Source organism: Cetorhinus maximus, chromosome 3 (assembly GCF_964194155.1).
Source record: "Cetorhinus maximus chromosome 3, sCetMax3.hap1.1, whole genome shotgun sequence".
Taxonomy (NCBI): Eukaryota; Metazoa; Chordata; class Chondrichthyes; order Lamniformes; family Cetorhinidae; genus Cetorhinus; species Cetorhinus maximus.
This window is the reverse complement of record NC_135881.1, coordinates 96,131,898-96,143,253: the sequence shown is the minus strand read 5'-3', so window position 1 is coordinate 96,143,253 and position 11,356 is coordinate 96,131,898.

Genomic DNA, 11,356 nt, shown 5'->3' with positions numbered 1-11,356 from the left:
ATTAAGGCCCGTCCAGCATAAGATGCAAGCCATAGTGCTCAGCGCTACCTGTGCGGGCTGGGGGAGAGTTTCGGGGTTCTCAAATAAATAAATAAATGGATCGAAAACTTATTTAAACATGTCCCTCATGTGACTGTGTTTCCTAAAAAATGTGAAGGTCACTTGGCCTTTTTGCCTGCCTGCCAACCTTAAGGCAGCGTCAACAATTACCTTAGTTACTTCCTTAATGGCCTTGACTGAAAAATTCTGCCCCTTATGTTGAAAATAAGTCATTTCATTACAAGCTAATAAATGCGTCAATCATCCAGACCCTATAAAGTATCAAAAACGGAAACCACAAATGCTTGAAACCACTTAACGCTGTGTAAACAAACATTCTGAAATTGACATCAGAGATCAGAGAGTCTAAGCTGTCAATCAAACAACATTTTCCCTGGGGTGCAGCTGTTTCAACAAGCGTGATGGTTGTTTGGGCTCTCAGCCAAGCCTCATTATGTACTCTGCTCTCTTAATTAGTCGTTTGGTAGTCCAGAACTTGAGTATTGCTGAAAAAAGAGACATGTCTAATCTTTTCATCTTGCACTCATCAGGACACTCACAAGAATACCAATATAGGGGGAAAACAACAATTTATACTTTATGTGAAGAGAATTCTGATTGGTTGGCAAGTTGATTGGTCTTATAGACAATCTTGTAAGTAGGGCCCAAACCACTTGCTCAGCATGAAAAGCCTGATGCAATAGGGCGCATCAAGGGTGTCCTGCAGGATAATGGCTACCCTGATCAGATCATATCGCGCTGTATGTTATGCAAAATCATGGATAGGCCTAAGACTGGCACCTTCGGCCCTGAAAGGTGTCCAGCCTACTTCAGATTACCCTTGAAGGGCAAGGTATCTCAAACATTTGAGCAACAGGTGAAGGTGTTTCATGCTGCCACTGTGCAGTAGCAACACAAGTGGTATTTGCCACGAACAGGATGCTGCCATCAAGCCAAAAATACACTCTGCCTATCACACAAATAAGTAATGCGGTATATGAATTTCAGTACCAGTGTGATGTTAGGTATGTAGGGCGTACGTCCCAAAGACTGGTAGTTCATATCAAACAATATGTCCCAGCTGCTGTTCTCAATGGACAGGGTACAGACCGTATCCAACCAGCATGTGCTTGCAAAACTCAAAACACAGTGTCCAACATTAGATGTGATTCCGCGATTGGACAACATTAGCTAATTAGTCCTCAATAAACTAAGAATTACACTGACAACCAATTAAAGATTGTCAGCTGGGCACACAATGTGGCACATTTACATGTACTGGAAGTTACGCATATTAATATACAGGACCCTGTTCTTTGCAGACAGAAAGAACATATACACGCATTGCATCTGTTTCAGATAAGCAAAATAAGTGACAGCCATTCGCTGACTCGTTCCTCAAGACAATGTCTTGACTAATCAGGGTCAAGCTGCCTGGTTTAAATTTTAAACAATGCTTGGCAGTTAACTGTCAGTCAACATCAGTGGTGCATTCTCCATGCAATGGCACTTGCCAACCAATCTGCACTCTCTTCAGATATATATTTGTTGTTTTCCCCCTTATAGTGGCATTCTTGCAAGTGTCCTGATGATTGCAAGGTGAAAAGCTTAGACATATCTCTTTTCTCAGCAATGCTCTCTTAATTATATAATGTTAACTGCTGAATCTACTGAAAACACTGGACTAAGGGCTGGATTTCACAGCGTCAGGAAGACTCCATGGAACTTTAAAACGGTGGGCGAGACCCAGATGCAGATGTCCGACCTCCATTTCTCCCGGGGAGGCAATGGCGTAGTGGTATTGTCACTGCACTGGTAATCCAGAGACCCTGGGTAATGCTCTGGGGACCCAGGTTTGAACCCCACCATGGCAGATGGTGGAATTTGAATTCAATAAATATCTGGAATTAAAAGTCTAATGATGACCATGAAACCATTGTTGATTGTTGTAAAAGCCTTCTATTTCATTAATGCCCTTTAGGGAAGGAAATCTGCTGTCCTTACCTGGTCTGACCTACATGTGACTCCAGACCCACAGCAATTTCATTGACTCTTAAAAATGCCCTCTAAACAAGGGCAATTAGGGATGGGCAATAAATACCAGCCTAACCAGTGACACCCACATTCCACGAATGAATAAAAAAATGAGTTAAAAAAAAAAACAATTTTGGCTGTTGCAAGGGCTTTGTGGGAGTCACAAATTTATGGAGTAATTGCAAACGCTCTTGAAGGGTGGATAAGATCTGTTTAACCATCATGCTCTTGTTTATTTTTAAATCACTCATTCTTTAAACTGTAAATAAACCTATTAGCAGCTGTCAGTGATTAAAAAAGACCTCTGCTAGATGGCTTTGATTGACAGGGCAGCCAGTGTAGCATCATTTCAAGCAGAATCAAGAGATTTTTGTTGACACTTCCTTAAGGGCTATTCATTAGAAATACTTGGCTGAGTTTCAAAAGTTACAAATATCTCAGCAGGAGGTTCTGAGGTTACAGTTTGATCAACAGCTTAAAGAGGCTATTAAAGGATTAGGAATATGGACGGAAGTTTGCTTTTATAATAGTTTAGCCAATTGAGGAGATTTAACAGCTTTGATGCTTTCATGAATGAGAGTTCTTTTCACTGTCAAGTCTGTATGGTGGGAGCTATATTAGATTTTTAGAAGTTTATTTTATTTCATCTCCGCATGGCTCCTGAGATCTGTCCATGGCGAATTCTGGGTGAATGGCTATGGAGTTCGCATGGGGAGCATGAGGGGCCATGGGGTTTTGGATGGGGGCATGAGTTGGCGTGGAGGGTATGAGGGGCCATTGGGGTGGATGGGGCCATAAGGGGGTGTGAGGACTTAAGGGCCACAGGGCCTAAAATTTTCAAAAACAAACAGGACAAAGTTTCAAAGAACTGAGGTGGGGCTTCGAACCAGCCCGCCTTCACACTCACCCACCCCCATGGCCACCCCCGCTCTACTTCAAAGGTCGGTGAGCTCGACCTCAAACGGTCACCACCACCCCAACCCCACCCCCATAAGCGAAAACCCTGTAATTTGAGGTACTTTTTGCCCAGGCAAAGCCGGCAAGTTGGGAAATTTCATGACTCGAGCCATCCGCCTCAGTAGCAAAAATCCAGCCCTCGATCATTTTCAATTCAGGCTCAGCTATTTCAACATCTTTAACAGACTATGCAAATGCTGCCCTTTTTTTCTTACTTTGTGTAATACTTACATTGTTCTGTATTTAAATTCATCTGTCACTAATCTGCCCATTTATACACTTAATCTACCTGAGGTGAAAAATAGAGCTGCAATCATAACATAAGCTGCCATCAACACTAATCTCAGCACCAGCTCATTAACCCTTTCACATTCACAACATGGGACTTCATAAATGTTAACATTAATTATCAGCAACTAATATGCTTACTTTTATAGGAATGAAGTAGGACAACAGCTTAACAAGATACGTGTTGGGTAGTGGTAGTTTACAGTAAATGAACTGCAATGCAAAACATTATGCCCTGTGCAAATCCATCTTATTTTTCCTAAACTATTGTCTCCCTGCAATATGCTACAAAATTACAAAGTATTTACAGCACAGAAACAGCTCGTTTTGCTGAATAAGTCCATGCCAGATGTCCAGAGCTCCAGCCTGTTCACACTTTCCTGTAGTATGAGCATAGGAACAGGAATAGGCCATTTAACCTTTCAAGCCTATTCTGCCACGATTCAATGAAACTGATCAGTGACCAAACTCCATCTACCTGCCTTTATCCCATGTCCTTTAATACCCTTGATTAGCAAAAATCTATCAATCACAGATTTTAAATTAACAATTAATCTTGCATAAATTGCCATTTGCAGAAGTGTTCCAAATTTCAACCAGTCTTTGTGCGTACAAATGTTTCCTTATTTCATGCCTGAAAGGCCTGGCTGTGATTTTTAGGCTATGTCCCCTCATTGTGGACTTCTGATCAGCAAAAATACTCCATCTCCCTTATCCGTCTCCTTAATACCTGGATAGGTTCAATCAAATCACCCTTTAACCTTCTAAATCTCTCCACGTAATTTATTTCTTGGAGTCAATAGAAAGTCATTTGCCTCGATTCGGGGTCCAGGGGCTATGATTTGCAGAATGCCCATTCCAGTGCAGATTGAGGTAGGCAAGATACAAAATCGGGCTACCCACCTCATCCAAGTGATTTCAGCAGGAATCTGTGCTTCCATCTCTAATTCTCACTTTGCAACGCCTGGCACATGGTCTGCATAAGGGGCACCAGCAATGTGGTTTCCTGATCACATGGATATAGACAGCCTGCTTTTTCTTAAAGGCAGGTTCCTTCCTAAAGGCAAGTTTGAAAAAAAGTTTGCCAAAATGAAAATTCAACATCATGTTACGTAGAAGGATGCAGGCTGACGGCCGTGGTACTGGAGGGAATATGCTGCTGGTAGGCAGGAAGGGAAACATTGGGGTCCAACAGGGGGCCAGTCTCATTCTGAACCCATAAAACCTTGCCATAAGAAGTCTAATGACCTCATGTAGATGGACATGTCAGTGCATGGTCTTCACATGAAATCTCCTACCACCACAACACTGATGTCTTACTCAGTTCAATGCACCACATTCCCATCATTCACCCATCAGCAGTCCATGGCACTCAACATCCAGGTACACAACATAATACAAAAGCAAAACACTGCAGACAAAAGCAAAATGCTGTGGATGCTGGAAATCTGAAACAAAAACAAAAAATTCTGGCAAAACTCAGCAAGTTTAACAGCACCTGTGGAGAGAAAAACAGAGTTAACATTTCGAATCTGTATGACTTTTCTTCAGAGATAATCCCAGAAACATTGCAGATCCTGGAAAGCTGACAAACAAACAAAAAATCAGAAGATCTGGCAGCACCTTTGGCGAGAGCAATGGAGTTAACATTTCAGGTTGATGATCATTCATCAGAATTGGGAAAAAGTTAGAGATGTAACAGGTTTTAAGCAAGTGAAGGGGGGTGGTGGGGGTGAGTAAAGAACAAACTGGAAGATGTGTAATGGGGTGGAAGGCAAAAGAAATTAAAAACAAAGGGGCTGATGGTGCGAGGCAAAAGGAGATGGTAATAGGACATATAAGGAATCAAAGACGTATCTAGAGGAGGTGCAAATTACAGAAGCGTGGACAGCTGCGATGTGAAAGCAAAAAGGTGAGAAAGCAAAACTTGCAGACTAAACGGAGATGTTCCATGAAGCGAGAGCCTGAGCTTCTGGTCACCTGTCATTTTAATTCTCCATTTTGCTTCAACTCTGACCTCTCTGTCATCAGCTGCCTGCATTGTTCCAGTGAAGCTCTACATAAACTCAAGGAACAGCACCACATTGATTAGGCATTTTATAGCCTTCTGGACTCAGCATTGAGAGCAACAATTTCAGATTGTAACCTCTGCCCACATTTTGTTTCTTTTTTCTTTGCTGGTTTTGTTTTTTTCTCTCTTGTTTTTGTCTCTCTTTTATTGCTTTTGAATAGAAGTTGTTCATGATTCTGCCATTCACACCTTCTCTAGACATATGTTTTGTGTCTTTACTTGTCTCATGAACAATCCTGCTGGCTGTGCACCATCAACGCTTTTGTTATTCAACCCTCTCCTGTCTTCCACCCTATCACAAGTCTTCCCTTTTGTTCTTTTTCCACCTCCTCCCCAAGGCCTTTCATTTGCTTAAAACCTATTACATCTTTAACTTTCCCTGCTCTGATGAAATGTCATCGATGTTAACTTTGTTTCTCCCTCCACAGATGCCATCAGACATGAATATTCCCAATGTTTCCCGTTTTTAACCCAGATTCTCCATCTCAACCTCACACATCTTCCAATGCTGCCAACCTCTCATCCACATCGTGCTGGCCCCACATACATCCAGCTATTCAGCTATGGCAGACAGTGAACCAAAAAAAGTTGCACAATTACTGGCATTTTTCCCCTCTCACGTAGGACAAGCTGGCATGATTGGAAGAGAGCAGAGCATATCTGGTGGCAGACAATATTTTTTTTTATTCTTTCATGGGATGTGGGCGTCACTGGCAAAGCCAGCATTTATTGTCCATCCCTAATTGCCCCTGAACAGAGTGACTTACTAGGCCATTTCAGAGGGCAATAAAGAGTCAACCACATTGCTGTGGGTCTGGAGTCACAGGTAAGGACAGCAAAGTTCCTTCCCTAAAGGACATTCATGAACCAGATGGGTTTTTATGACAATCGATGATAGCTGACATAGTCACCATTACTGAGAACATCTTTATACCCCATATTTATTAATTGTATTTAAATTACACCAGCCAACATGGTGGGATTTGAACCCATGCCCCCAGGGTATTAGCCTGAACCTCTGGATTATTAGTCCAGTGACATTACCACTACATGGCCACCTACCCTCCACCTGCCTTATAGAGGAGAATGCTCTCAGCATCATGGGCTGGGCTATGATGGGGCCCATAGCACTTGGCGCTGATGAGAACTTTGAGGATGACAGTATCTCCCTGCTTTATGCCCCTTCTCAACTCCAAGCTCACCCTAATCTCATAATCCAGCATGATCAGCAAGCTGCTGATGGTGTCACCGTGGACCTCTTGCTTCTCATCCCAATCCCCTTCCCTCACCCCAACCTTCCCCTTCTGAGTTCCTGCTTTAAGACACCCAAGGACTACCATCTGCCTAGAAGGAGGAAAGAGAGCAACACTACAGCACTAATGAAGAGGCCACATCATTTGATCTGACACTTGCAGCCACAAGTTCAAATACTGGCACTGCACGTACCTTGAAGGTTAGTGTAAAGTTGTGAGCAGTACATGTTGATTGGGCTCAAGTGGACTGCAGGCCAGGGGTAAGGGACATTTTGTTTCCCAGCTCAGAGAAGAGCGAGGTAGCAGATGAGTTCTGCTGCAAAGGACACAGGTGAAGACCTCAATGGGCAAGCATACAGGCAAGCACTGAATCAGCATGCACACCAAAATTCTGGATGCATTGGCTGGCCTGCCCGGAAACCTCCTGTCATTGTCAAGGAGCACCGAGGAGTCCGCCTCCAACTTGGCAGAGAGCATGGCACAAAGCTTGCCCTCTCTGCAATCTCTGCTCAATTTCCCTGTCATGCTGTAGTTCAGATGCACAGGCATGGCTGCCCCAGACCAGTTGCAACCTTTGTGTACACAAGTCAACAAATCCCATGGGAAACATAGAAAAATAGGTTCCTGTGAGGATGTGACAACACTCTCCAGAAAATACATCACAACTCTTCCAAAATCACTTCCAAGTGCTTTAGTTCAGGCACTTTGCAGTGGGAGAAATTCCATAAATTTTACTGTCCTGGAATCAAAGTTCCTAGCCCTTTAAATGACGTTACTAAAGGGCCCATCATGCTGCTTCATCCTCTTTTTTTCAAGAGTGGGCAATGCAGGTGTTGCCAGGATCCATGTTGCCCATGGTGCCACATCAACCAGTTGTGCTGTGTGACATCAAGATAATGCACACAGGGACACAGCTATGTATACCCACACCAGTGCAGAATATGACATGGACTGCACTCTCTAGGCCTGTGGTGTTGCCTGCACCTGATGAAATGGTGCTGCGCCATTACATTTCTCGCCCAAGGCATCATTCTGGTCAATCTGTACTGCACTCCCTCCAAGGCCAATATATCCTTCCTAAAATGTGGTGCCCTGAACTGTTCAGAGTACTCAATGTGTGTGCTCTAACCAGGGCTTTGTACAGCTGAAACATGACTGCTGCCTTCTAAATAATGGCGGGAGGAGACATGAGTGGAGCATAAACATTGGCTTGTTCAGTTGGGCTGAATGGCCTGTTCCTGTGCGGCGAGTTCTATGTAATTCTCTGTCTCATCAATTTAACACATCCTGTTTGAAATGAGTGTGGTGCACAAAGCACAGTTGAAATACTCAATTCCCAATGTGTGTGGTGCGTGCATGCATTTTAAGCTCCAACTGTTAATGCTGATGCAACTCTTCCAAATATATAATCTTTTATATAAATAGATATTCTTGCATGTTCCTTCAGCTGCCAGAGTGCCATCAGGACTCTGCAGTGCTTAAACTCCACAGGGCTTCTCCACTTGTGCACACTACAGCACTTCACCAGCTATCACTACACTTAGCTTCAGCCCAATTACTACATTCTAAACCTTCAAAAAAGTTTCAAAACTATTTACTTCTTGATGAGTACAGTATTTTGTTCTAATGGCAGGAACTCATCTGCATTTTTTTCTCCATTTGCCATCCGACACCCAGCTAGAATGATAGGCTGACTGTTTGCCAGCAGTAAAAGACCCACTGGCAATGGTCCCCAGAAATTGGAGAAGAATGGAACATGGTGGGGGAAACTTGAAGAATGACAGTAAGGAGTGAGGGAGGGAGAGACCATTCTGGGCTGCAGTGGTGGAAACTTAACGCAGAAGATTTGTTTCAGGGACTATAGTGGTTGTCGTGATGGTGGTGATGGGGTTGGGGATAGCCTGTGGAGAGTGACATTGGCTCCATGCAAGAAGCACCTGCTGTCCCCTCAGGGTGCCTTTTCCCCTGCCACCCACTCTGCCAGTGCTACACGATCAGTTTGAACAGGCAGACCCAACCACGATAGACGGGGCTTCGAGACCCAGAACTATTCATATTCACCCACCAACATCATCTAAGGTGTCCTCAATGGAAGTTCAGTAGTCTTCTACCTCAAGCTGCAGCCACTGAGAAAGCCCTTTATAGGAGCATGGGGATAGGTAAATGACAACACAAGTCAAGCACTAAGAGTTTTACAAGGGTGATTCTTAAATCAAGCAAATTAACTGATATTCGAATGAATTGAGCTGTTTTGGTAAAGACTATTTTTCTGGATTTGGTGTTAGCATTAAAATATGTAGTCAAGATGAGGGAAAAGTGAGGTTGGACTGCAGGAAGGGAATCAGAGGTTGATTGTGAGGATGGTGGTTATATGTACGCAGAACAATTGATGTATTGGAGAGAGATTGTTCAGGCAAAGTGCTCTCATATTACTTGTTATCTAAGAGCTCTGGCAGCTAAAAAGATTAACGGCCAATGCTGCTCACCTCCCACTGTGATGCTCTCCTTTTGTCTCCAGCCCCAAAAGCAGACCAACTTGGACAACGATGAGTGAAATACAATACTTCCAAGGAAGATAAGCAGTTCAGCACCAGCAAAAATATTTTGCCAAGACTCTTAAAGTCAGTAGCAGAGCTGAGAAAATAACAAAAAGGTAGCCCCAGAGGCTGACTAGCAGCCTGAAAGCACAAAGCAGGAACAGTGGGTCTAATTTTCCAGATCATATACAGCTACATTAAAACATCATAGCAAATCCAGCCTTTACTTGGAACACTTTCAAACGTTATAAAAAATATAAGAGAACATTTACAGGTTAGAGTGCCTCATACAGCTTTGATAAGAACATAAGAAATTGGAACTGGAGTAAACCATAGGTATACTTGTGATGCTCCCTATGTCTCATGCTTGTTTAACCTCTGTCAACAAATCTAGCAAGCTAATTTGGAGCATGAGCAAACAAAAATTGATTATACCTACTTCTGAAGTTGCTTGGAGAAAAGTGAAGTGCAATGGAGCCACTGATGGAGTTAAGGGATATAAGAATAGGGTGGGGAAGTGGAGTTGATGTGAATGGTCAGCCATGACCTTATTTAAAGAAGGACCAAGTTGTATGGTCTACTGCTGCTCCTATTTTCTCATGTTCTTCTGTCAGGACCCCAATCCACTGGGCACTGGCCTTCACTGCCAGTATCTGTAGGCTTTGTTTAGGGTTGTTGGTGGGGTGGAGGGGGGGGGAATAGAAATTATAAGCACCCTCGTGAATCAGGCAAGATGATGATTAATAGTCAGGCTGTTGAAATTTAAATGTTGAGTTTATTTGACTAACTTTTTTTGAATTCACTTACTAATTTATGCGGAGGTCTTCAATACATTATTGAACATCTATGCTGAGATCTTCTTGGTAAAACTGTGCTGAAATAAATTATGTTTTACCACACAGAGCTTTGAACACTTTTTCCTTTACGGTTACAATAGTGAAGCAATTTCTTCACTCGAAAACTATACCTGTTCTGATTTCATAAAACTATAATTCATATGAAAACATTTATTTTTTTTATTGTTCATGCTCCTCTCTTTCTGTTACACACCATTCTCAAGTCTAGGCATTGGCAACACATGGCCAGTGAGACACTGGCTGCCTAACCTATTGATTCTTCCTCCATTTCCTCCCTCTTTCTCTCCATGGGAAAGTTCCTACATTCTCCTCAGCATTGCCAACATGAGAAACTCACCTTGTATTGTATGACAGGGATCTTATCAATCTACAAAGGCACACAAAGACACACCATTGTAAAATGCCAACCTGTTGAAGCCTATAATCAAAATAAAAATTTCAGGGAGGGGTACTTTTGTACAAAAATAATAAAGAATGGAGACAAAGAGTTATGTTGCGCTTGCACTGCACCAACACTTTCAAGGCAGGACTTCCACCCACGTTTGAATTGTGTTGTTTACCAAAGCAGAATTTACAGGCAAGATTTTTCTCCAGGTTTTGGAACCCCAATGTCAGTACCAAATGGGGACCCCAAGCAAGACTGGTCTTACATATTGCTGGAACCTGCTTCCTAACTGGTGTTCGCTGTTCTATTAAAAGTTGGAAGGCCTCCTGATGCTGCCGGCCCAATCAGAGGGTGGGTGCTGCCGAGGCAGGTAAGCGACTTCGAGGGTGCCTCAACATAAAGGTGCCCTCGGAGACGCAAAATTGCATTAACCAGGCGGAGTGAGGAAAGCAGAAAGCCCCTTGGAATGGAGGTGAATGTCCTCCAGGGAATCATTGGGGCAAGGGGGGCGGTCTATCCTTCTTGTGGCCTCCAGCACCATCTCCACAGGACAGGGAAAATTCTGCCCACAATCAGGTCATTAGAATATTGAATGACAGATCAGAAGGACAACTTACTCATCCAAAAAAAAATCCTCTATAGCAAGTCCTATTCAATGTATTAACACTAGGAATGCAGTTTCATGAGGTAAATAGTCTGTCAGTTTAACTATATATTGTGATACTTCTTTCTGATCCAGTGATTAAGAATTGGCCAAGCACATTACATAGTTGACAGATTGTATAGTTTTCCTGAGTACCAATCCTGACAGCAGCAATCCACAGTAACTAATTACCCAGTGAGTGCTATGTCTATTGGATTTCATCTATTGCATTTGACCTGCTGCATTTGAAAATAGGCTTTTCAGTCTACCACAGCTATTAGAGCTGATTCAT